The 26,552-nt window shown below is 51.9% G+C and overlaps 1 protein-coding gene across 1 annotated transcript in view; it reads left to right on the top strand.

Moving 5' to 3' along the window:
- The first annotated feature begins 2,689 nt into the window (after positions 1–2,689).
- The window catches only part of OPCML (opioid binding protein/cell adhesion molecule like), a 1,243,265-nt gene continuing 1,219,402 nt past the window's right edge, over positions 2,690–26,552 (top strand). Inside the window, exon 1 of the mRNA XM_082341076.1 lies at positions 2,690–4,007. The gene's annotated coding sequence lies outside the window, so the exon portion shown is untranslated. The remainder of the gene's footprint in view (positions 4,008–26,552) is intronic.

Raw genomic sequence — 26,552 nt, 5'->3', positions numbered from 1 at the left:
ATCATAGTCAGGTGCCCAGTTCAGTGGCACTAAGCACATTCACAATGTTGCGCTACCACCCCCTCCATGTAGTTCCAGAACATTCCATCACCCCGGACACACCCACACCAGTCAGCAGTCACTCCCCTGCTTCCCCAGCCCCTGGCAACCCCTAATATACCTCCTGCCTCTATGGGTTTGCCTATTCTGGACGTTCCGTTTAAACGGAATGCTGCAAGTTGTGGCCTTTGTGTCTGGCTTCTGTCCCTTAGCATAATGTTTTCAAGGTTCATCCACACTGTAGCATGAATCAGTGCTTCACTCTTTTTTATGACTGAATAATACTCCACATTGGGCTGTACAATAGTTTATAAAAATGGTAGTTTCTATTTAAAATCTCATTCAGAGGCTGGTGATCATAGTGGAGAAGGGGTGGTGTGAAGCTGGGGAGCAGAGGTGCTGCACTTGGAGAAGAGGAGGCCTGGGGGTGTCATGAGACAGGGAGCTCTCACGTGGAGCTGCACTCTTCCCTGCCTCCCACTGCCAAGACCAGGGCTCCTGGGGTTTTATTTCTGAGTCCCTGCTGGTGGGCTCGGGAAGACCTCTAGGACGCCTCCCCACAGGCTGCCCCTGAGGAGGGAGGGGTGCTTTGGGGTGTCCTGCAGCCACTGAGAACGGTGACCTGACAGAGAGGAAGAGTTGTCAAGCCAGACGGAGGAGCAGCTGCGTGTGATGGGGGTGGGGCTGGGTGGGAGGGCGTGAGGACCCGGCTGGAGCCAAGGCGAATGGAGGGGTCACGTGCGTGCAGAGGGCTGGGATCGGGGTAGAAGAGGGCAGGCCTTGGGACCCAGGCCAGGAACAAAACCTGAGAGCTGGTCCCAAGGGCTCGAGTGCACCTTCCTCTCCACCCGCTGTCACCACCCTCGTCTGTCCGGGGTCACCTCCTACAGCTTACAGGTTCCCTGAAGGACCCTTGTCCGGACCTCTCCCCACCTCATTCCTACCACTTATCCGCCCTTGGACTTGCTAACTGTTAGATCAGTTCCAGCTGAGATGCTGCCTCTTCCAGAAAGCCTTTCTTGACCTGCACCCCCGTAACCCACAAAAACACCCCGGTGGCATCTCTCCTATGTGTCCCCACAGGTCCTTGCACATCCAGCCGGGCTCTAGAATGTGAGGGCTGTTTGCTGGTTTGTGTCTCTGCAGGAGGACGCACTATGTCTTATTCCCCACGGCACCTCTGGCATCATGGACCAGCGCCTGGCATTGTGTACCAGTGCCTGGCACATGCAAGGTGATCTGCACATAATTGCTGAATGAATGAATGAATGAATGAATGAATTGGGCTGGATAGTGGTTAAAGTGAGGCAGGCTTGAGTTTATTTTTCTAACAAATTACAACCGTGGAGTAGAGAACCTTGGGAGAAACGAGGTCGCCCACATCCGAGGAGCTCCAGGCGGAGTCTTGGTGACGTGATGTGTTGCAGGGGGATTTGAGTCAGTTAGCGGGATGGACCAGGTGACCTCTGAAACCCTGTTCGGCTCAAATCTTCTGGGGTTTGATGACTCAGCTGCTCCTTGCCCTCCGCCTGGGCCGTTCCTCATGCCAGCTGAACCCCCGTGGGGACCCAGTTGTGACCCAGATGCTGGTCAGGATTCTTCAATCTAGCAGGGGCTGCTGTTTACTGAATTTAATCTAGTAATGCATCGCCCACGTGGCCTTTTCATTAATCACCCCTTCCGACTAGGAAGCCAGAGCCAGAGGCTGGGGAAGCAGGGGAGGAGAGGGTGAGGAGTATCTGACAGCTTAGCAGGTTCTGTCGGAGCCAGAAGGTAGGGGCTGTAGGGAGGATGCTGGGCCTGGGGGTGGACAGGCTCGAAGACTGGAGCTGTGGGCAGATGCTGGATGGGGCAGAGAGTGCCGTGCTCCCCTACCGGTGGGAGCTGTGCCCGTTCAAAACCTCCGATTCCAAATATTTTCTCCACCAACCTCCCCAACCAAGCCCCTCCCTGTTCCCCAAGGCGGCGAGATCCGCCCCACTCTGGTTGCTCTGAATCCAACGAGTCCGCTCAGTTCCCTCCGTGCAGATGGGACGTTACAGAAGGAGAAACAGAGGCCCCGGGAGGTATGCGACTTGCCCGAAACTGGCCTCTCTGGTCAGCTGTCCAGGCTCCTGTGTGGTCAGAGGGGGCGAGGAGGGAAAGTTGGAACCGGGTAGAAGTTGGGGTGGGTGAGCGGCAGGCTGGGGACGAGCAGTTGTGGCATCTCATTCCTCCGTCATTTCCTGCCAGGGGCCCAGGGCCCATTGCGGTTTGTTTTTCGGGAGAATTTTCCCCTTGGTTTCCTTCTGTTACTTGCTGTCCCCTATCAGCGAAGACTCAACAGGGGCCGCCCTGTCCCTGAAATCCGCAGCGTGTGCGGTGAGCAACCTCCTCGTCCCGGCCCCTCGCCCTGGGTTTGCCCTTCATGGAGGCCCCTCCCACCCGCCACAGCCCCCCCAACACACCTGCTTCCTCCTCTGCTCCCTCTGGATCACAAAAATGGAGAAATGTAGGAAAAAGCAGAAATGTGCACAGACACAGGCTGGTGAGAGGAGCACAGGGAGCGCGACAAATTAAAGCCCAAATTAAAGAGTGAGAAGGGGGCCGAGGGCAGGGAGATGGGGCTGAAGTGCAGATCAGAGCAAGCGGGCCCGTGCCGGAGTGCACTGGGCAGCGGGTCGCTGGGCATAGGGGCCACGCGCGTGGTGAGGCGCACGTGGTGAGGTAAGCGTGCCCTCCTGGTGGGCCCAGTTGCGGGTCTCGCGAACTATCGCGGTGTTTTATCTCCCGGAGGCGCCTTTGCTCGCTGAGGCGGAGGTAATGGGGTTAATTAGCGGAGATCCGTTTCCCGCAGACGCAGACGGCTTGCTGGCCGGAAGGGGAAGGCGGAGCTATTTAAGGAGGAAGAGGTGGGGGATGGCTCTTTTCCCGCCGCTCCCCGCGTCTGGAACACGCCTTCACGCGCCCTCTGCCCCGGCTTGCTGGGGTGGTTTCAAAGGCCCAAGAAAGGAGACCTTTTGCAGAAAATGTCACTTTTTCTGTGGGAAAGCAGGGTATGATGATTGAGGTGGCAGTTGCGTAAGTGGGCAGAGGGTGGGGCCCTTCTAGCTGCGGGGCCTTTGACGTAAAGGAGACACTTCCTGTAAGCTGTCCATTGTGAGACAGGGAGGAGGGAGGGCAGCCCTCTGTCCGTGCTGGCCGCCACCAGGCGCAGAAGCCCTGCCAGCCCTGTCCATCCCGCTTCTTCATAGCCTTGCCCCGTGGGCAGACCTGGCGTTCAGGGCGTCCCCCTTCTTGGGACAAGGGCATCATTGGGGTGCTTAGCGGGGGCCTCCCCACATCGCTCAGCTCATTAGAAGGGAGTCTTGCCTTGGAGTGGCACAGGTCATGAAGCATCGGGGTGCCCGCGGCTCTAAAAAGGTGGAGAGTTAACCTGGTAGGATCAGTTCCCTGGGCGGCAGGTTGCTTGGAGTCGCTTCTTACCCCCGAGCCGGGAATCGTAAACATTCATCTCCCAGGACCAGCGCTGACTGGTGGGGAGGCTGAGCTAGAAACGACCACAGGGCCGCAGAGAGGAGCCCCGGGGGGCGGGGGGCGCTGCAGCCAGCTCTCTGCTGGGGAGATGCCTGTTTTCTTCCCAGGAGGTGGCTCAGGATGCTGGGCTGAATCGTGACGCGCACGCTGGGAGCCCCCGGCCCTGTGGGCCCTGGACAGAGGCCCAAGTTGAAGTTGCAAGCATTTGTCTTCCCAATTCTGACCCTAATTCAAGTGTCTTCTGGGTTACAGGAGGCGATGGAACGAACAGAAAGGACGCAAGGCATCCTTAGGATTCCGTTGTGCGCCTGCCCCACAGGGCTCTGTGCTGGGTGCCTCGGGAGAGACTGAACAGGGCATGTCCTGTGCCCTTGAGCTGCTCACAGCCCCTTAGGGAGACAGCAGGACACCAGCCCCAACACGGCCGCGTGGCCCAAGGCGACAAGAATCCAGTAAGTCTGCTTGGCCATGGGCTGTGAAGGGCCCGGAGGCCTTTACAACAGAAACCGCTTTTTCTCCTTTACCTGCGTGGGCTACTGCATCGCCAGGTCAGGGGGTGCGGGGATCGGAGGGGCCTCAGAGACTGGTGGTCCCTCAGATGGGGGATTCGTTCTGGGTCCCTGTGAAAGATAGCAACCCCAGGCCTGTGCCTGAGGCCCAGTGAATGTCCTGCAGCACCTGGGAACCTGCATTCAGACAGCACCCCAGGTGGTCCTGCAATGAGCTGAGAGTGAGATACACTGAAGTAGCCCATCCTCTGCCTTCACCGGGGAGGACTTAGCCTCCAGGATGGGGGTGCGCAGTGCTGGTTCGGGGCTGTTAGCTGGTACACGGGGTGCGCCGGGCCCTGAGCTCAGATCCGAGTTTCCAAATGCAGTGCTGTCTTCACTAGGGGTGGCCGCACTTGGCATGTCCCACAGTGGGGACCCCGCAGCACGTAGCAGGCTGTGTTGGGACAGAGTCTTCTGTGGGGTCCAGAGCACCTTCAGAAGAGGGGAGAGCTGGGTGTCCAGCCACTTCCCATTGCTCTGCTGGCTCCGGCGGGGTGTTCCCTGTTAACCCCACCTGCTCCAGACTGCAACACGCCTCGTTTCTGGAAGGTCATGCTTTCCTACGTGGAGACTAGCAGAATGCTTGACAGACTGGGGGTTTCTCACAGTCTAGATACAGATGGCAGTATTTGGGAGGGAACAAAGTTTTGCCACAGAAAGTTACCAAACTCTTTGTTTCCAGAAACAAGGCAGTACAAAAGCCATGAGCAGGAAGGTGTGACTCTAGGGCATCATAGCTGTTCTTCCTGAAGGAGCATTGGATGCCTTTTCTGTCCTGGGGGGATGCCCTTTGTGACCTGTTTGACTTGCCCAGCGAACAGCTGCCGTGGCCGGCATGTGGCCTTGGCTTACCAGCCACCTCATATTCAGTACGAGAAAAGAAATGTGTTTCCACAAAGTGTGTGTTCTGTTACATCCAAGCCGAGGCGCCGTCACTGGTTTCCCAGGCTGAGCGGTTCTCAGTCTCAGCCTGGCCTCTAAGCGGTGGGCTGGTGGCCCGTCCCCTGGCGGCCTTGCATCTCCCGCTGTGCTTTCTGCCAGCACAGCCTCCCTCGGGCCCCTCCCTCTAGGCTCTCGGAGGTAGGAAGGAGGGGTTGCAGGTAATATCTTTGTCTGTCACTGTGGACGTGGTACCTGGAGACTCACACCCAGGTAGCTGGTTCTAAATCCTCCCTTCTAACTCGGTCCGGCCAGCCGCATCACCCAGGCTCCTGCCCAGCTCTGCGCCTTTGCAGATGTCTTCCCCCTCCGGACTGCCTGCCTTTTCTCCAACTTTCCCTTCCTTCAAAGCAGAGCCTGAAGCTTCTCCAGGAGCCCTCAATCCTCTCTGAACCTGAATGACACTATTTAGCGTTTAATTCCGTTCCATCATATTGTTCGCTAATTGTCTAACGTGCGTCATTTTTCTCAGCATATCTAGTTTATAAACTCCAGGATGGGGGTCACTTTAGGCACAAGTCTTTGATCATGGTACCCAGCCCGATGCTCAGCACGGAGTTGAAAACTTTTCACTGAAAGCCTGCCTGGAGAACGCCGACGGCGCTTATCTTCCCAAGGGAGTTAACAGTGACCCCATTTCACTCATCTCATTGTGTGTGGTTTCTCCCCATCTTATTAGCGTAGAGACAGAAGCTATCTGGCTCAGAAAAAGCATCCAGCTGTTCAGAGCAGCTGGAAACCGAGTACGGGATATTTTGGGATGAGTTATTTCTTGCTTCTTAAGCCCTTTCACATGGTATTGTCTGGGATGGTGCTGCCTGATGGAGAGGACTCCCCTCATTCTACGAAACCGATAGAAAAATTACTCCAGGGCAAGATCGAGGGCAGGCTGGGAAGAGCAGGAAGCCAGTCTTGCGGCCAGCTGCTTTAGGGGCTCTTGCCGGGCCCCATCACTGCTTCTGTACAACAGCTGTTCTCGGGGGCAGGGGGACAGCGCGGTTCCAAACTCGCTTCTGCCCAGTGCTTCGTGCATTTGGGGGCCTAGTGTTTGCTTATTCCTTATTCTGTCTCTGCCTTTAGGGATGTCACAGGTTCAGTGGGGATGCATGTAGATAAATGAAGCGATTGCAGTTAATACGTGCTTGGAGGGAAGTGATACAGGTGCTGGGAACAGTGGGTGAGTGGGTGTGAGTTGCCTTAGCTGGCGTGGTCGTGGTGGTCAGAGAGGGTCCCCTGGGGAGAGTCAGCCGAGACCCGAGGGAAGAAAAGCTGGCGGGGCGAAGAGCCGGCAAAGGCATTCTGGGAGAAGGCGTGCTGGCCTGTGGCGGGTGCTTGAGAAAGGGGTGGGGACGGACGGAGGCCAAAGTGGCAAGAGCTGAGCTGGGGAGGGGGGAGGGGGGAGTGGTGGTGCAGGAGGCGCCAAGAGACCAGCCAGACGTGGTCCCCAGAGAGGATTTCACTGGAGTGGGCGCAGCGGAGACGTGGGGTGCGGAGGAGGGAGGGAGGGAGGGATTCGGGAGCTGGGCTGGGGTGTGTGTTGAAGGTGGCGCAGCCAGGCCTGTGCAGGTGGGGTCTGGGGTCACAGGGAAGGGAGGCGTCGAGGATGAATGCCAGGTTTCCAGCTCTGGTTGGGGAATCGTGGGCAACAAAACGGGTGTGTGTGTGTGTGTGTGTGTGTGTGTGTGTGTGGAGTGGGGGCGGGGGCTAGAGGCAGTGTAAGCCGTGCACTCTAGTCTGGATGTGTTGATATGCAGTGGCCACCACTTCTTCATTCAGCCGCTACTTTGTGCACCTGCTGTGTGTCAGGCACTGTTGTGGGCTCTGGGGATGTAGCAGGAAACAAAAGCACAGCATCCAAGACAACAAGGTGAGTAAATAAATACACAGTTCTATGCTAGGGAGGGGGCAGCGCCTGGCGGGAGACAGGGCAGAGGAGGGAACTGTGGAGAGGGTGGGCGTTTTGGGTAGGACGTCGGAGAAGTCCTCCCAGACGGTGGGATTCAGGCAAAGCCTTCTAGGAGCTGAGCAGGCTTTGGAGCAAGGCCTTCCAGGCAGGGGAGATAGCAGGTGCATTCCTGGTCTGCAGACAGGAGAATGCCAGGGGTGGGTGACCCAGGAGCAGGGAGGTGGCCGTGTGGCCGGAGCAGTGTTAACGGGCTGAGAACAGGGGCGATCACAGAGAAAGGGAGGGGTGGGCCGCGTGGGCCTGTTGGGTTGGAGCAATGTCTGGCCACGTGTGGGGAAATAGGTGGTTCTCCCTGTATGTTAAAGGGCTGTGACTGCATTTGCTAACGGATTGGACATGGGGCAAGGAGGCGGGAAAGGTCAAGGGTGACTCCAGTGTTTTTAGCTTTTCAATTGAAAGGATGATTTTGCGTCAACTGGTCCTGGGAAAAAAGTGGGAAGAACGGGTTTGGGAAGATCAGGAGCACAGTTTGGTGCACATTAGGTCTCTGAGGTCCATTAGACATCGGTGCGGGGATGCCTACTGGGCAGCGTGATGTGTGAGTTGAGTTGGGAGCAGGGGCCTGAGCTGCTGGTACAAATCCGGGTGACATTTTCAACATTGATGGTGTTGAAAACCAGAGGCTGGATGACCCAACCCAGGCAGTGGGAGGAGACGGAGAAGAGGTCTAGAATCTGAGCCCTGGGGCCCTGGCACTTAGAGGCAAGGTGAGAGGGACCCAAGGCGGACACTGAGAAGGGGGGGTCAAGATGTGGCTGGAAACCAGGTAGCATGTGGTCCAGGGAGCCCTGCTGAGGAAGTGTTTCAGGAGGAGAAGGTGACAACCAGTGTAACACACCGACGATAATTAAGAGGCTTGAGGCTGAAAACCGACATTGGCTTTTGCAGCGTGGGTGACACTGGTGGCCTGAATTAGAGCAGCGTTGGTGAGAGATGGGGGCAATTTCATAGGAGGATGGAGGAGATGCAAAGGCACAGCAGGCACAGACACGTTGCTTGAGGAACTCTGCTCTAGGGAACGAGAAATGGGACAGCTAGAGAAGGAAGCATCGTTGGGAGATTTTTAAAATAGAAGAAAACAGCAGTATGTTTGCATGCTGATGGAATAGGTGCAGTAGAGTGAGAAAAATTGAAGCTGCAAGAGAGAGAAGGGCCACTTGCTGAAGTGTCGTCCTTGGGCAGATGAGGAGAGATGGGATCAAACACACAGGGGAGGCTGGCCTTAGAGCGCAGCCATCACGGTGACAGGGGAGGGAACGTCACATGCACACACGCCGAAGGCAGACGGATGTGTGGCGGGAGCCGTGGACATCCTTTCCCCACTATTGCAGTTTTCTCAGTTGAACAGAAACAAGGCCGTCGGCCGAGGTGAGGATTGGTGAGCAGCCATCCTACGTTAGAGACGAGGTGCCTCAGCATAGTGTCTGGCAGCGGAGAGAGCGGGCACCACAGGTGTGAGTGCTGACGGCGCCCCAGGCCCCCTGGAGCCTAGTGATCACAGATTGAAGCAAGCAGCACAGTCGTGTGTTCTCCTTACACTTGTTCAGTTGTGCAAGTCGGCCCAAGTCTGGTTGGAGAAGACCGGTGGCAGGGCATGGAGGTGCAGGTGAGGGGTATGCACAGTGGTCCACATGGGATCAAGATGGGGACCTGGGGGAGGTAAGGGGCAGGCCCGGGTTGTAGACTCAAGTACCAAACCCACGGGGGTGGGTAGAAAGATTGCCGGAGACCAGCTGCTTGAGGAAGCGGACTTGAAATACAGGAGGTGGTGGGCAGAATAGGGGAGGTTTGAAATCATGCTTATGATAAGTTAGGAAAGAGGAAAGGCTTCGTGGAAGAGGGAGGATGCGGCCTTTGTAACGTGATTATTTGTATGTTAAATCACCAAAGCAGGAAAAGAATAATGCTGGACAAAGGGATTGTCAGGTGCTAAATTCTTCAGGGTGAAAGGGGCAGGAGATACGTTACAAGGATGGGAGGTGGGTGGCCCAGTCGTTAGTCGGACGACAGGAGCTTCCAAGCAAGGTCCTTTATAGGGGAGTCTGGGGAGGGCGTAGCAGCAGCCCCGAGCCTGGGGCAGATGCACCAGGAGGGCCCAGAGGCCAAAGGAGTCCTGGGCGAGGGTGAGCGGGTCTCCAGGGAAGAGCGGGGTCTTAGTTAGAGGCACAGGTGGAGGGGGTTCATAGGAGAAGGTGAGGCCGAGGGTCTTGCTAAGGGTCGGCCGTGAGTCCTGGAGGGCATGTGGCAGCCGGTCCTGAGAAGGGGAGGGAGGGGACAGATGGGAAGAGCAACGTACAGAGCCTATGGGTTTGGGGTCTGGGGCCGAGGGCCGCTCGTGGTGACTGGATACAAGCAGGCGGAACGTTTGATAAAAATAGCCAACATTTAGTGAGTGTATCCCACGTGCCAGATGTTTCCCCTGTCTTTCTACTTGCATTAACTCCTTCAGTCCTCACAGTAACTTTATCAAGTCAGCACTATTATTACCTTTGGTTTATGGATGAAGACACTAAAGCACAGAGAGGTTAAAACACTCGCCATGGTCACATAGGCTGCTGAGTGGGATTTGAACCGGGCAGAGAGATTCCGAATCCGAATCCGCCTTCCCGCCAGTGGTTGTCCCGCCCCTTATTAGGTACGCAGCCTGGGGAACATTGGTTAACCATTCTCCGCGGTTCACTTTTCACATCTGCAGAATAGAGGCGATAAAGAGGAGAACGCAGAGCCCCGGTCACGTGGCTGCTTGTGTGTGGCAGGGTCAGGAGACCTGCTTTGTCCAGTAGTGACTTTATGTGTTGACACTGCGTTTGCATCAGTAGCGCTAGGGTGGGCCCTGCCCGGGTGGGCCCTGCCCCCAAGCGCCAGAGTCAGAGTGCCGTCTTCACCCAGAACGAGCTGGCCTCGGGGATCTCTGGGGGTCCTGAGTCCCAGCTCAGGGTGCGACGGTAACCAGGGCCTGAAGAAGGGACCTGAGGTCATGCAGACGCCGGGCTCACTGACCGCGGGTGCCTGTGCTCCCACCTGTTCAAGGAAGTCCTCCGGGCCAGCATCCCTGGGGACAGAGACGATGGTGACACTTCACTGCCCCGGGTGCACTCAGCAGAGAAGGATACGAGGGATTCCGTAGGGTGGACGGAGGCCCACCGGTCCCGGTAGTTTCTCCTGAGCCTCGTAAGGGTGGCCGGGAGAAGCCCAACTTCAGCAGGCCAGGCTCTCGTCCACCCGCCTCAGACCTACGGCAGTGGCTACAGCTGGGTTGAGGGGGGAGCAGGGAACAGACGCAGCAGTGCCCGGAGCAGGGGCTGGCGGGACAGGCTGTCCGAGGCCCTGCTCTCCCCGCAGGCCTGTGTGGAAGGAAGCACTGCCTCTTTCCTCCTCCCTGGAGCTCCAGCAGGTCTGCTTCCTTTGCATGCAGCGTGGATACTAATTGGAGCCTCTGCCTGAGAAGAAGCCTTCTTTCTGACAGATTCTTTAAGAATAGACGTAGGTTTTGAAAAACTCAAGATGGCATTGCCTGTAATTATAAAGTAATTGGTGTAATTGAGAGCGCAGGGTCTTATGCAAATCACCCTCCTGTTTTTAACTTTACGTCAAGACTATTTTTATTTTTAAATGCAAAAAAAGCCCACCCCACAAGCCACATGTGCATCTGGGTCTGGCGCGTGTGCATCTCGGCCTGCGCCCCGTGTGCGCAGAACACGACAGTAGCTGCGCAGGAGGAACTGCCTTTGACTGACGGTCAGGCCGCTGTGGTCCTTGTGCGTCTTGGAGGGAGTCGCTGGACTACTGTCAGCTTTCGTTTCTTCATCTGTAGAGCAGGGGTGGCCAGAGGAGCTGCCCGTGTTGTGAGAATTAAATGGTGTGGTTATGGGAGCGCTGTAGACTCTAAGGTGTGTTCACAAATGTTACGACACCCCTCCCCCCCGCCCCCGGTCATTTCCCTTCTTGTGGAGTTGGATCTGCACAGTGGGAGGAGCGGTGCCCTGAAGCAGAAGCCTGGAGTCCGTGTCTCGGCTTTTATGTTTGTAAACTGACAAGTGACCTTATTTTTTCTCTTGTGTACAAAGGAGATCAGGTGGGGGTCAGATGGTCAGCTGGTAAGATCAATGGGAAAGCACTTTGGAAAGTGCTAGTGCTGTTGAATTACTTCTTCAGCCAGTGATCCGATTGGCTGTGTGTTTCCTCTTCACTAAGGCCTTTCTGTGAGCAGTGGTGGCCGCTGTGATTTCAGCTGAGGGTGGACTCTTCCAGTAGGAGATGCCCAGCTCCTGGTTGGAGCGAGAATACTTTCCTGCAGCTGCTGTAACAAATAACCATAAACCAGGGGGCTTGAAACAACGGAAGTGTCTTCTCTCACAGCTGTGGTGGTCAGACGTCCACAATCCAGTAGGAAGGACCTCATTTCCCTCTGGAAACAGTGGAGGGGGGGATTGGTTCCTTGGCTCCATCACCCCAACCTCTGTCCCATCTTCACATGGCCGTACCTGCTGTGTGTCCCCACTCTGTGTGTTTGTGACACCTCCCTGGTGTCTCCTTTAAGGACATGGGATGCCATTTAGGGCTCAACCACAAAATCCAGGGTACTCAAAATCCTTAACTTAAGTATGTCTTCAAAGATCCTTTTTCCAAATAGCAGAACATTTTCCAGTTCCTGGGACTAAGACTTGACATATCTGGGGCATCATTCAGCTGACTGTAGGGATGAAGGCTCCCTGGAGCCCAGGCGGGAAGCAGTGTGACCTCACACTAGTTAACGTCATTGCTCTGCAGCTCAGTTTCCTCATATGTGAAATGGGGAAAATAATAACATCTACCTCATAGGGTAGTTGTGAGGTTAAATAAATTCACGTACATAAAGCACCTAAAAAGTCCTTGGCTCATGGTAAGTTCTCTCAAAATGTTCAGTATTATTATCTCTAGTTTTCCTTTAGTACCTGGCGATAGGTTTGTCATCATAGTTTCATCCAAACTCTTCCAGAACTTGATTATATTTGGCCTGAGCAAACCTTTGGGTGTAAATTACTTTTTATTTCCTCAAAAATTATTTTTTCATGCTTAAAGAAATAGTATCTATAAAAATATTTAACAATTTTATGAGTTAGTCTGTTTTTGCTTTTACCATCATTTTATAATTTTATAGAATTTCATTATGTCCCCTTTTATACTTTTTCATGTTAAGAAAACAAAGTCTTTGTAGCTTGACCCTGTACAGAAGAAGGAAGTTAATGACTCTCATCATATGTTACATCGTGTCATGTCCTAGTAATTCCCAGCATTTCCGTATAAAAGACCCGTTACATTGACCCCTCTCTCCCCACCACCAACCACCACTGAACTACAGGTTTTGCAATGATTTTACTAATGATGCAAATATGATTAAATACTAATTAATTCAGTTTTCACCAATAAAAAAAATATAAACCTGGCAATCAGTTTGTCATCAAGCTGATTTGACATACTTTTATCAAAAAGTAAAAACACTTGCTATTTTGAGCCTTCCAGTAAGCTTTTAAAATACAAAGAACCTGTAGTTAACATCATACTCAAAGGTGAAAGACTGAAAAATTTTGAAGTGAAAAAGACTGAAAAATAGATGAAAAAATCTGTTTTCACCACTTCTATTCAACATAGTGTTAGAATTCTATCCAGAACAATTAGGCAAGAAAAAGAAATAAAATGCATCCAGACTGGAAAGGAAAAAGAAAAATTATCTCTTCACAAATAATGTGATCTTTTTATACATAGAAAACCCCTAAAGATTTCCCAAATGACTGTTGGAACTAATACATGAATTCAGTAAAGTTACAGGATACAAAATCAACACAAAAAATGAGTTGCATGTCTCTACACTAACAAGAAACAATCTGAAAAATTAAGGTAACAATTCCATTTACAATAGCATCAAAAAAATGAAATACTTAAGAATAAACTTAACCAAGGAGGTGAGAGACTTCTGTATTGAAAACCCCAAAACAATGCTGAAAGAAATTAATGAGGACATTAAAAAAAGGGAAAGGCATCCCATGTTCATGGATTGGAAGACGTAATAATTGTTATGATGTCAGTACTGCCCAAAGAAATTTATAGATTCAGTGCAATCCCTATCAAAATCCCAATTCATTTGCAGAAATAGAAAAACCTAGCCTTAAATTCATGTGAAATCTCAAGGGACCCTCAATAGCCAAAAACAATCTTGAAAAACAAAAAAAAGAAACTTGGAGGTCTTACACTTTTGGATTTCAAAATTTACTGCAGAGCTACAGTAATCAAAACAGTGTGGTGCTAGCATAGAGATAGACCTATAGACCAACAGAATAGAATAGAGAGCCCAGAAATAAACCTTCACATATATGGTCAATTGATTTTCAACAAGGCTGCCAAGACCACTGAATGGGAAAAAGACAGTCTTTCACCTGGTGCTGGGAAAACTGGACCCGTACTTCATACTGTATACAAAAATGAAGTCAAAATGGATTAAAACCTAAATGTAAGAGCGGAAACTATAAAATTCTGAGAAGAACACATGGGGAAAAGCTTCATGACATTGAATTTAGCAATGATTTCTTGGATGTGATACCAAAAGCATAGGAAACAAAAGAAAAAATAGATAAATTGGACTTCATCAAAGTTAAAAAAAACATTTTTTCTACATCAAAGGACACTAACAACAAAGTGAAAAGGCAACCCACAAAATGGGAGAAAATATTTACTAATCATATATATGATCAGAGATTAATATCCAGAATATAAAAAGAACTCTTGCAACCCATCAACAGAAAACCAAAAAACCCAATTAAAATATGGGCAAAGGAATTGAATAGGCACTTTTCCAAAGAAGATAAACAAATGGCCAGTAAACAAAGTAAACTGTGCTCAACATCACTAGTCATTAGGGAACTGCAAATTAAAACCACAATGAGATATTACTTCATGCCCCAAAGGATGGCTATTATCAGAAAAACAGAAAATAGCAAAAGTTGGCCAGGATGCGGAGAAATTGGAATCTCCTGTGTTTCTGGTGAGAAGGTCAAATGGTGCAGCTGCTGTGGAAAAGAGTATGATGGCTTCTCAAAAATTAAACATAGAATCACCATATGATCTAGCAACTCAACTTTTAGGTATGTCTCCATAAGAATTGAAAGCAGAGACTTGAACAGATACTTATACACCAGTGTTTGTTAGCAGCTTTATTCACAGTGGTCAAAAGGTAGAATCAACCCAAATGTTCATTGACAGAGTGTGGCATATGCAGGCAATGGCATGTTATTCAACCTTGAAAGGGAAGGAAGTATTGATACAGGCTATTACATGGATGGACCTTGCAAATGTTACGCTAAGTGAAATAAGCCAAATACAAAAGGCCAAATATTGTATGATTCTGCTTACATGAGGTACCTGGAACAGCCTAACTCATAGAGACGGAAGGTAGAATAGAGGTTTCCAGGGGCTGGGGGGAGGGAGGAATGGGAGATAGTGTTCACTGGGGACAGAGCTCCAGGATAGGGTGATGAAAGTTCTGGGTGGGTGGTGGTGATGGTTGCAGACCAGTGAGAATGTACTTCATGCCACTTAAAAATGGTTAAAATGGTAAATTGTATGTATTTTTCATCACCATAAAAAATGAAAATAAAAAAGATAGCACTTAGACCCCTTTTCCTCCCTGTAAGACGAGGCACAGAGTGGACCTGACGGGGTGTCAGGGCACAGCACAAATCACAAACCATGTGGGAACTTCCCAGCCCCATCCCTGGTCTTTCAGGGAGGAAATGAAGGCTCATAAAGGCTTGGTTGGGAAGAAATCCTGACCTGCTGTTGAATGATCAGGAGAAGGTCCTGGGGCTGATGGCGGGGCTGATGGCAGGGCTGCTGACCTGTAAGAGGGAACCAGGTCGAGGTGGTGAAGTTCCGTGTTCCTGTAACGGGGCAACGCTGGTGGGGATCCTGCAGAACCCAGGGCTCCGGAACGGGGTCTGCACAGAAAGAGCCAGGACGTGATTGCTGAGCCTCTTCTGTGCCCTGGTCAGGGGACCGGGGAAGACAGATTCCTTGAAGGAGCTTGCCGGCTGGTTGGGGAGGAGAGGCTTAAGTATCCAAACAGGGAACACTTGCTGGTTCAGGACAGCAGTGGCCGAGCTATGACAGTGTTGTGATTCACTAACGGTCAGAGCGGCCGGGGAGGCACTGAGTGCTCATGGAGCCCACAGCTTGGCTCCGCACTTGAGGACAGAGGGGCCCAGTGGCTGAGGTCCCTGGGGCAGAGGCCAGGCCCTGGGCTCTCCCCGCAGCGCTGCCGGGCCTGGCTGACCCAGGGCCGGTTTCTTAACCTCTTTAGCCTCTGTTTGCTCACCTGTGAGATGGAGTAGTGTCTTTCCCCACGCGGTTGCAAGGAGGTCGTGTGTCCAGAGCACTTAGCGCAGAAGCAAGCACACCTGGGACACACTCGCCGTTAGTGCCCAGAGAGGAACTGAGGCTCCAGGAGGGAACAGCAGCGAGGGCGGGGCCCGGGCGTGCAGGGCAGAAATAGTGGGTGTGGCCGCAGTGCAAGGCTTCTTCCTTTCCTGCAGAGGGAAGGTGGGACTTCTGGTAAACCTGTCACGTGGGCGAGTCTGAGCAGTCTTAGAAAGACCGACTCTGAAACAAGAGGAAAGCCTGACTGTGGGCAGACTCTGGCTGCCTTTTCTGGGGCTCTGTCCCCCTTTGGCCAGTGGGGTCACCCGGGACTGTTATCCTAAACATTTAGCTTTGATGCCAGTGTACAGACTGGCCATTGGGGATCAGCATCCCACGTTGGCCTGGGATCCTCGCAAAGAACTTTTCAATCATTTGTTAGTTCATCAGAAATTTAAGGGGAAGCAGGAAACATAATGTCTGCCTCATAGAATGAGATGGGATTGTTTGCAGGATATTTATGGTCTTCAACTGGTGCATCACCGGCAATGATGTTACCTCGCAGTAATGAACTTTGCATATTCAGTAGTTATCAGGGATTGCCCTATGGGGAAATGGGAAATGACTAAAACTTAATTTTATAAGGAGGAAAAATGAACCAATATTATCCCATAGGCTTTGTATGATGAATTTTACATACATTTCCCTGAAATTGTGGGTGTTTATATTATGATTCTCTGAAACTTATTTTTCTAACTCAGATCTGTTTAGGTAATTAATTAATCTGTGTGGTAAATGTCACAGCTGAATGATAGTCTTATTTCAGTTTTCTCAATGAAAACAGATTTACCTGCTCAGTGAGACAAAGAACTTGATTACCATTCTTCAGAATTCTTTTCTTTTTCCTGATGTCCCTTTCCCTTTCAATTCAAGATGCAGTTCTGTGATGGTACAGTTCTGGTCCAGAACGTGGTCAGAGGTGCTTCCTCGCCCTCCTGCTTGGATCGGACTCAGATGAGCTTGGCACCGAGGCTGCTGGGGGGGAGCGATGGTTGTCTCTAGCCCTGCCCTGCTCTCTTGAGGGCTGCTTCCTCCCTGTCTCTTTGTCTGCGTTTCTCTCGCCCGCTTTCTAAAGCCCTCTTCCGGTCACCCTCTTCCGTCCCGCTGTGGGCCTCCAGCCCTTCGGAGACCCCTGTGGCCCACTGTGTGCTGCTGACTGGGGCAGCGGGGGCCGTGGAGGAGCTGGTGCTTAAGGGTCCCGGCGTCCGCCTGTGTTCCCGGCCTTCTTGCCCGGGTCTCCTCCACCCCCAGAGTCCCCGCTGCAGCTTGGTCAGAGCAGCACTCGCAGGCCTCATTCCTTCGTTATCCAGCAGGTACTTACTGAGTGTCTACTCCATGTCAGATGCACACCCACTGTGCACAGGGAGAAGGCCTCAGACAAAACGGACTCCTGTCCTCACAGAGATCCCCTTCCAGTGAGAAAACAGGACGGACAAGTGAAGGACACACGTGCACGTGGCTGCTCAGGTGGCAGCGATGGCTTTCAGGAGAGTTAAAGTACCAAGAGCAGGCTTGTCTGGTGAGGCTGGCGTCTCGGTGGAGACGTGAATGAGAAGAGGGAGCCGGACACACAGATCCCGGGGAAGCAGTGTAGACAGAGGAGCAGGAGCAGGAAAGGCCTGGGGCCAGAGTCGGCCTGGTGTCTGACGGGCAGAGGCCGTCCCGAGGGCTGGAGGAGGGGTGCCGAGCAGCTCCTGGCTGGGCCAAGGGCCCCTGTCCTCTTCTTTTCTGGTGAGAGTTGAGCTGAGGGATGCTGCATCTTCCTTCTGATAGAGTCACTCCAAGTGAAGTCTTTTCATCAGCATTTCCATCTTGTTCTGGGCGTAGCAGGAAGAAGAGTGCAGGGTGGGTGTCTGCGCTTCTGCCCCTGACACTATTTCCTGCTCTTTGGCTGCTGTGTCCTGCTTCTGTCCTCCCTGGACCAGCCCAGGTGTTCACATGGACTCCACCCCGCCACTGGCAGGTGGAAGACTTGACCTGGGTCTCCACTAATTAGCACGTTGCATCCTCCTGGCTGCTGGATCACGTGACCCAATCTGACCAACGGGACACAGTGAAGACTTTGCTGGGAATAGTGGAGAAGAGCCTACTTTTCTCACTGGTTTAATGCTAGCCTGTATGCGGTACGCAGAGACAGCAGCCTCCCTGACTGCATGCAGGGGCCTGTCTGAGACCGGAGCCCCACACGACGTGCAGCTGACACAGACGGACACTGAGTCCGTGATGTAATTGGAGGCCTTGCGTCAAACCGCACTTGAAACAGTAATGTACCTTGAATTTTCTGTAAGTTGTTAAATTTCATAATTGCTTGAGCCAGCTGGCGTGGGGTTTAACAACTTTTTTGTCGCTTGCACCAAAATGAGCTCTGTCTCACTGACACAGGACTAATACGGGATGGTGACGTGACCGAGACCACAGACTGAAACTAAAACCAGCTCTGTGACCTTGGGCAAGGCCTTCACCTACCTAGGCATAACTGTCCTCACCTGTAAGTGACAGCACCTACCCTGGGACTGTTGTGAAAATGGATGAATATATATATATCTTTGGGAGCACATAGCAAGTGATGTTAAAGTGTCTGCTGCTGTTATTATTTTTTCCCCACTTTGTGAAATAAGGTTTCTGAAGCTGGGCTACGTTAAGTGACTTCCCCTGAAATTAGACTCCAGGATTTCAAGGAGCAGCAGTTGCCCCTCCGAGAAGGCACTTCGGAGGGCCTACTGTGCCCTGAGCCCTCTGCTGACGCTGCCGTGTGGATGGAGAGCGCACGTTCCGCGAGAAGAGAAGCTGCCGTTTGAATTCGTTTATTTTCCTTGTTCTGTGACAGGGCTCTGCGCCCAGTGAGTGATTAATCAGTGGTGTCAGCTAACCTTCCCTGACACCACTCAGCCTCCCGGGGAGGAAAGGCATTTTCTGAAGAGGCTTTATTTGGGGAATCAGTGACCCGCACAGACGAAAGCCCGGCTCCCAGGGCCGGTGCTCCCCCGCTGGGCCGGCAGCCCCTCTGCCCGGCGGGGCGGCTGAGCCAGCAGCTGAGGCTTGGAGCTGCCCCTGCCCAGCTTCCCCGGGCCTCCGCCTCCGCACCTTGCTCTTGGTCTCGTGATAAATTCATTACCAGAAATTGAAACTGGAGTTTCCTAGTGACATAAAATATTGATGAGAGAAATAAGGACGAAGATAAATGAGCCAGCGCTGCTCGCAGGCCCCATGTGCCCTGTTCCGCTGGGTCTGCAGACACTTGTTCTCGCTCCCTTTTTGATTTGCTTGGGCGGGGTTTTGTTCCCTTCATCGGAAGTCTGTTGGAACACTAGTGAAGAGCTCCGACCCCTACGTCACACCAGAGTGGGAAAAATAGACATGTCTCCTGGTTACTGTCAAAACTACGAAGCCCAATCCTGCCACTTCACAACCTTCTTGGCAGGTTCTTGGCACCCTTGGGGCGGCATGCAGAAACACATCGCCCCTGCTCAGAAACTGCTGGTGGCTTCCACGTGCTGTGGAGTCAGACCTGAGCTCCTCGGGGTGCTGTTCTGGGCCGTCCGTGGCCCTGCTCCAGCCAGCCCGTCCGTCTGATCCTTCTCCGCGTTACCCAGACCCTGCGCTTCCGCACATCTGGTCTGTCTGAGCTGCTGTGCTGTTTCCTGCCGTGAAATGCTCTCCCCAGCCACTCGGGTCAGCTCAAACACCGCTTCATTCACAAGACGTCTTCCTTGCTGTTCTCCCGCTCAGAACTAACTGCTGCAAAGGTAAAACAAAAGAAACAAACCCGTTGTTGGTGAGCGCGCAGAGAAACGGCTGTCTCCTTCATCACACCTGAGGCCGTAAGGCGTCAGCTGTAGGTTCAGATCCTTGAGCAGGTTCACAACTTTTGACCCAGCGACTCTACGTCTAAGAATTCATCCTAAGGAAACAATCAGGAAGGTGTCAACATTAATGCAAGTATGTATAAGGCTATTCGTCACAGTGTTCTTTAAAATAATGAAAAATTGGAAGGAATCGAAAATCTAAATGCCCTCAAACAGGGACCTAAATAAATTGTGATACAGCTGTATGATAGAGTGATATTCACCTGCTTAAAAATTATGGTGTAGAGAAGTAGTTGATGGTTTAGAGAAATGTTTGTGATGTTTTTGTAAGTGAAAGACATAGGAACACAACTGAGTGAAGGGGGTGGGGAGAGAGAGTAAGAGAGGGGGGGAGAGAGATGTCTGAGCCTAGATCTGAGCCTAGAGTGAGCTTTGGAAGGGTAGGTGCCAAAATCTTGGGTTGTGAGCCCATGAGTTATGTTTATACGATTTTTCTCTTAAGATCCAGTCCAAGAGCTGACCTTACGATCCAGTCCTCCTGTGTGAACAAGTTGCCCATCTTCACTTTGACCCGCTTTCCTGTCTTTGCTCCTCTAGTGGAAGAAGGCCCCTCACCGTGATCCTTCTTACGCTTTCACTCTGTTAAACTCACTAGCCCTGATCTTTTCTCCAAGGGCCTTCTTTTCACTGTTTTCTCATGTTGGCGGTTCTGCTCCGAAACTTCCCAAGCCCCAGGCTCCGTCTTCAGTAAAGATCTGACCACGTGTGTTCTACCATTGTTGCTTTCATATATTTTAATGTCTGACCATTTGAGGTCATCCTTACCGGTTTTAATGCCTATAAGGGTGTGCAGGAAGTGTTCTCCAGCAGAGGTTTTCTGCCATCTTCTCTGACACGTATACATCCAAGGTGCTCTGGGAGGTCGTATTAGACAGGGTTCCGAAACAAGACGTGTATATTTATCATCAGGAATTAGCTCCCACAGTTATGGAGGCTGAAGGCTCCCAGGATCTGCCTCCAATCAGCAGGCTGGAGACCCAGGCAGGGTCAGGGTGTCAGCCTGAGTCTGAAGCAGGACAAAACCATGTCTTGGCTCACAGTCAGGCAGGGGTGGGGGGCGGTTCCCTCGTACTCGGCCTTTTTGATCTACTCAGGCCCGCAGTCGGTCAACTGAGACCTGCCCACATTAGAGAGGGCAGCCTGCTTGACTCAGCTCACCAACTCCAGTGACGATCTCCTCCTGAACATACTCACAGATGTGCCCAGAAGAATGTTGGACCAGGCGTCTGGGCCCCAGTGCCCTGTCAACTTGACACACAGAATTAAGTATCACAGGTTTAGTTGCCGAGAGATGCTCTTCTGGCCACAGGTCATGTACACGTGCTGAGGTCACCCTCTTCTCCCCGGTGTGTTCAGAGCCCTGGACCAGCACAGCTGCTTCACAGGAGCTGGAAACGTAGGACGAGGGCAGTGGGGTCTGCAGACACATGGGGACGCATCCAAGGCCACGTGTTTTTTAAGTGGCAGAGCCAGGACGAGACCCAGGGGCTGACTGTCATGCCGCCCTGGTGTTTGTCCTGAAGGAGGGGGGAGGGCGAGGAGACCCTGGTCTTCTTGAGCCTCGGAGGAGGAGTGCACTCTGGGCACCTTCCCTTGAACTTGCCGTGTCCCGTCTCCCCTCCCCCCTTGTTCCCGACCGTGGACTGCGTGTTCCTGCTGGTTTCCCGCCCCACCGATACTCTGTGACTGTGACGTGTGACACGTCTCTCCCTGCGGGTGTGGCTTTGCTGTTGTGTCAAGTTGTGTGGGGCACAGTTAACTCGTTCATGTCTGCGAAGGCTCTCTGAAAGTGGGAGAGGGGTGCTTCTTGCCCTGCGACGCCCAAGGCCCCGGAAGCTGCTGGCGTCTGGCCAAGATGGGGGCCGCGGGCCCCTGGCCAGTCCTGGGGAGGGGGGACCTGGACCCCCGAGGGGCCTCTGAGTCCTTCAGTCGGTCTGTTCTGGTCTTGCTGTCGGGTTATTTCCCGTCTTGCAGCCTTTCCTTGTCACCATGGGCTCTCTCCTTTTGGCATCCATGTCTGGCCTGCCCCACGATGGCACTGCTCAGTAACTTTGCAGGTCTGTCCCCTGTTCACACTGTGACATCCTGTTTCCGCCTGCCGGGTCCTTACGTCTAACAGGCAGCAGGTATCACAGACTGAGGAGGCTCACTTCGGGGCCAGGAGCACAGCTACACCTCGGTGCTCCTAACGTCCATTTGTACTAAAAACTCTGGATGACAAGAGCGCAAGGTGTTTTGGTTTCACTTACTTGGGAAACAAGCGTGTATAGCTCCAGATTATGTGTTTTGGGGGCTCTTGCAGTTTTCTCTGTTGTTGTTGCTTTTGAGTTCTTTATTAATAGGTACTCCACTTAGTATTTTTGCAGGTATTTGTTTTACTCCAGAGCATCACGTAAAGTATGTGTTCCTTCTGCGTCCCCCTCCCCTTCTCCGTGCTCCTCCCTCCCCTTTCCTTCTTTCGGTTAGAAGCAGAGGCCCTCCCAGACCTACAGGGGGGCAGAGAACTCTGCACAGGCCCCATGTCCCCCCGAGCCTGTCCAGGTGAGAGGGTGACACTGGGGTCGCCAGCTGGGAACTGTATACAGAAAGGGAGAATGGAGCAGACTAAAGCATTTGGAACTTTGGAGGAGGCAGGCCTGGAATCAGACCCTAATTCCGAGGTGCGTAGAGGCCTGCCTCCCGGCTGAGGGCCCCGCGTGGCACCTGGGATGCAGGTGTTCAGTAAAGGTCACTTCCCAGCAGTGGTGGAAGGATTCTAAGGGCTCTCAGAGAGCCCTCGTCCTGGACGGTTGGCCGAGGAAAGAGCGGCTGAGAGAGGAGCGGAGGTCGAGCGGAGGACCAGGCCCTCGGGACTGCAGCCGGGTCTTCTGACCACGTGTCCACGTGCTGCCCACTAGTGTTCTGGGCCCTGGAGCGGTGCCCTCTCCGGCCCTGCCAGAGAACGAGGCCTGGGCCTTCACAGCCACGGCCCCGGCCCCCTCCCTAGGGGGAGGGGAGGCTGGCATGGCCTGTGGGGCGGCCTTTGGTGCTGATGGCAGGGGTCCTCAGAACCGGGACGCTGAGCCCATTTTGAGTCACTCAGAGAATCTTTGCAGGGTTGGAACTGCAGGCTCTGGTTTAAAATCTCTCAATGCTGCCTTTAAAAGGCCACTACTACTTTCAAAGGAGGACAGTTGTATTTGAAAGACGTATTTCAACCACAGTCTTTAAAGGCCTGGGATGGTCAAAAATAGATGGTGGCCGAGCATCACCAGCCTGGCCTGCCTCCGGACGTTCTTAAAATACCCAAGTGGGAAACTGGGGGCCCTTCCTCTGCTCCTGGGGCATTACCGCGCCCCGCCCCGCAACTGCAGGTTCTAGTTCCGGCCCAAACCCCCTGGTGGCTGTTAGCCTCAGAGGCGTGGCCCTGACTCTCCACCAAACCTAAACCTGAGCCCCGGGGCGGGGCGAGCTGTGCTGCAGGAGGAGAGTGATGAGCGAAGCATCCCAGGCGTCCATGGAGACGGAGGAGGAAGACGCAGCCCTTCTCATCTCCTGAGGCTGGTGGCCATGTGCGCCCGGGAAGGGCAGAGGGGCTGGGCTGCAGGGGGCGGGGCGGCAGCCCCCCAGCCCTGCCCAGAAGTACTGACAGATGGCCCGCCAGGCCTGGCTGGGGGCTTCGTGGGGAGAGTCTCCAGTTTCCACCACAATCCCGTGAAGTCGCGCTATTATTATCCCGGTTCACAGAGGAGGGAAGTGACACCCGCCTGCGGTTATGTAACTCTCCTCTGGGCTCGGTCACCCTGCCAAGCGGGGATGCTTGTCCCTGAACCCAGGTAGTCGGGGACCCACGCCCCCTCTCTTAGCTGCTGCAGGCCAAGGGTCGGTAAATGTTTTCTGTAAAGGACCAGATGGTAAATATTTCAGGCCAGGCAGAGTGTGTCGAAAGAGTCTGTGTAAGTGCTGGTCTCCGCCTTTGTGGTGTGAAAGCCGAGTAGACAAACAGGAGCACGTGGGCAGTGCTCTGGTCCAGGGCGAGCATGGGGCAGGCAGAGAGAAGGCGGGCAGAGGCCTGAATTACGCCCCCACCTGCTCACTGAGTGATGCTGGGCTGCACGTTCCTCTTCCGCAAAATGGGGATGATAGCCTCTCTCCGGGTACCGTTGTAAATGGATTTAATGAGATAATGTATGTGAAAGATTCACCCGGTGTCTGGCACGTAATTATCTCTCAATAAATGGAGCTTTTTTTCTCCCTACCTGAGGGCAGCCCCCGAGGAGGGAATCACTAGTTGTACAGCCCAGGGGCAGGAATAATAACCGGCACTTAGACAGCAATCTGCAGTGTGCACAAGGCCTTTGCAGCTCTGTCCCATCTGGGAAACCTTCCGAAATAGACCTGCCAGATCACAGGGCTGCTGCTATTTTACCGGTGAGAGGATGGAGATGTAGAGGGTGAGTCTGCCTGGCTAGGGTCTTACCCCTGGATCCCATGTTTCATAAACTCCAGTCCCAGTTTGCAGCTTCCTCTGGGGCTTGGTGCAAGCCTCTGTGTCCGGTTCTCCTATATAAAGTGGGGATAATAAAGCCATCTCCTTCCTAAATTGGGAATTCCAATGATTTGATGTGAAGAAATCTCATCTCTTACCCTTAGGAAAAAGCTGGTTCACTGCCCTTTTGGGGAGCCTCGATTTTCTGAGTGAGTCACACTGTGGTCCCTCCGGACAGCTGGGCAGCTCTGTCCCTCCCTGGACGGCCGCTGGCCTCTTCTCCACCCGCTTGCCCCCCGCAGTCCAGCAGCTCAGGAATGCCGCTCCTGATCCTTCGTATAAAGCCGTGAACACGACGATGGTGACAGCAGTCAAGGAAAAGTGACTGAGGTGCCTCTGTCAGAGCAGATGGGGCGCTAACCACAAGTGGCCTGCAAGTCCCTGACCAGCAGACACACAGCGGGGCCCGTGCGCCCCATGGCGCTGTGATACGCGCTGTGCTTTGACTCAGGGAAGCCAGGGTTGGGCCTGGCCTGATTGAGCATGCCTCTTGGAGCACTTAGCTGCATTTGTTGTTTTGGGGGATGGTGGCAGCCGGGGGATAGGAGAGCTGAGTAAACCGTTGGAAAATGGCCCAAATCTTTTCCTCGTAGGCCATGGAGAAAAGGGGTTTAATTTACAAAATTGTTGGATTTGTAACGTGGCGAGACCGCTCCCTGCCTTTGGCTGTCTGTCCTTTGTGGTGTCGGTTTAGAGGCTCCACTTTGTTGTCTATAGAGAGTCCTCTTAGGCAAGTCTCTTAACCCTCTGACGCCTCAGTTTCCACAGATTTGGATGTTGGAGATGCTTTGGAAATCACTAAGTTAATGAATGAAAAAAATCTTCTGTAAACTGTAGGATGTGGGTCTTGTATGTGTGTATCAACCCATGGTGTTTACAATGACACTGCGGAGGAAAGCTGTCACCCCCATGGAGTTGAGGCTGCGAAGCGCAGTGGGTGGACCCAGGTCCTCCCACGGGTACGCACACCTTATGTTTTCCATTTTGAAAATCGCTGCTGTATCCCAGTCTTGCCCTTTGGGAACCTTCTCATCGCATCTCATCTCTTCTCCACCAGCCCTGAGCACTGAGAGACACTACAGTTCCCGTTCGCTGGACAAGGTCAGGACGACAGCTGCATCCCCTGTGCTGCTGCCAGAGGCCACTGCTGGCCACAGGGTGTGTGTGTTTATGAGCTATGATTCACACAACATAAAATAAATCCTCTTAGATTAACATATACACACTACTATATATAAAATAGGTAACCAACAAGGACCTACTGTATAGCACAGGGAACTCTACTCAATATTTTGTAGTGACCTATAAGGGAAAAGAATCTGAAAAAGAATATATATATATATATATATATATACATATATATGTATGTATGTATGTGCGTGTGTGTGTGTATATATATATATGTGTATATATATATATATATATATATAAAAAACTGAATCACTTTGCTGTATACCTGAAACTAACACATTGTAAATCAATTGTACTTCAATTAAAAAAAGAAAAAAGAAAACAGGGGAAGTAAACGAAAAAAATGGAATAGAAAGAGCTTTCTGTAGTTAAAAATAAACTAGCAAAAAAGCAGAGAGAAAAAATTTAACCTTTTTAAAGTGTACAGTTCAATGGTTTTTCAGCACGTTCACAATACACTGTACAACCATGACCCTCTTTAATTACGTAACACTTTCATCACCCAGAGGAGAAGTTCCATCCTCCTTAGCAGTCACACCCTGTTCTCCCCTTCTCCCAGCTCCTGCTTTCTGCCGCTGTGGACTTGCCCGTCCTGAACATTTCATGTGTGTGCAATCACACAGTGTATGGCTTTTGTGACTTACTTCTTCCACTGAACATAGTGTTCAAGGTTCATCCATGCGGCCGCGTGTGTCAGAGCTCCATTCCTTTTCATGGCTGAATGATATTCCACGGTATGGATGGACTTCATTTTGTTTATCCATTCATTTGGACATTTGGGTTGTTTCCGTGTTTTGCTAGAATGAATAATGCTGCTGTGAACATTTGTGTACAGATTTTTGTGTGGACACATAATTTCAGTTCTCTTGAGTACACACCTAGAAGGGGAATTCTAGTACACACCTAGAAGGGGAATTGCTGGGTCCTGTGGTTATCCTATGCTTGTCTATACTTACCTTTTTGAAAACCTGGCAAATTGTTTACCAAGGTGGCTGCACCATTTTACAGTACCATCAACAATGCATGAGGGTTCCCTTTTACCTCCTCACCAACTCCTGTTATTATCTGACTTTTTGATTCTGACCATCCTAGTGGGTGTAAACTTTTGATTAGGATTTTTCTCATAACCAGTGATGTTAAGCATATTTTAATGGGCTTCTTAGCCATTTGTGTATCTTCTTTGGAGAAATGATTTCAAATTCTTTGCCCATTTTTTAATTGAGTTATTTGTCTTTTATTGTTGAGATGTAATAGTTCTTTATAATATTCTATATGTAAGTCCCATATCAAATTTCATTTGCAAATATCTCCCATTTTGTGGGTTGTCTTTTACCTTTCTTGATGGGATCATTTGAAGCACAACAATTTAAAATTTTGGTTAACTTCAATTTCTTTTTTCTTTTTCTTTTTTTTTGTTCTTTTGGCGTCATACCTAGGAAACCATTACCTGTGGATCAAAGAGACACTGTTTTTCTTCTAAGAGTTTCACAAGTTCAGCTCTTACATTC

Source organism: Balaenoptera borealis (assembly GCF_965194805.1).
Source record: "Balaenoptera borealis genome assembly, chromosome: 11".
In the NCBI taxonomy this organism is placed as follows: Eukaryota; Metazoa; Chordata; class Mammalia; order Artiodactyla; family Balaenopteridae; genus Balaenoptera; species Balaenoptera borealis.
This window is presented reverse-complemented; position numbering and strand designations above follow the sequence as displayed.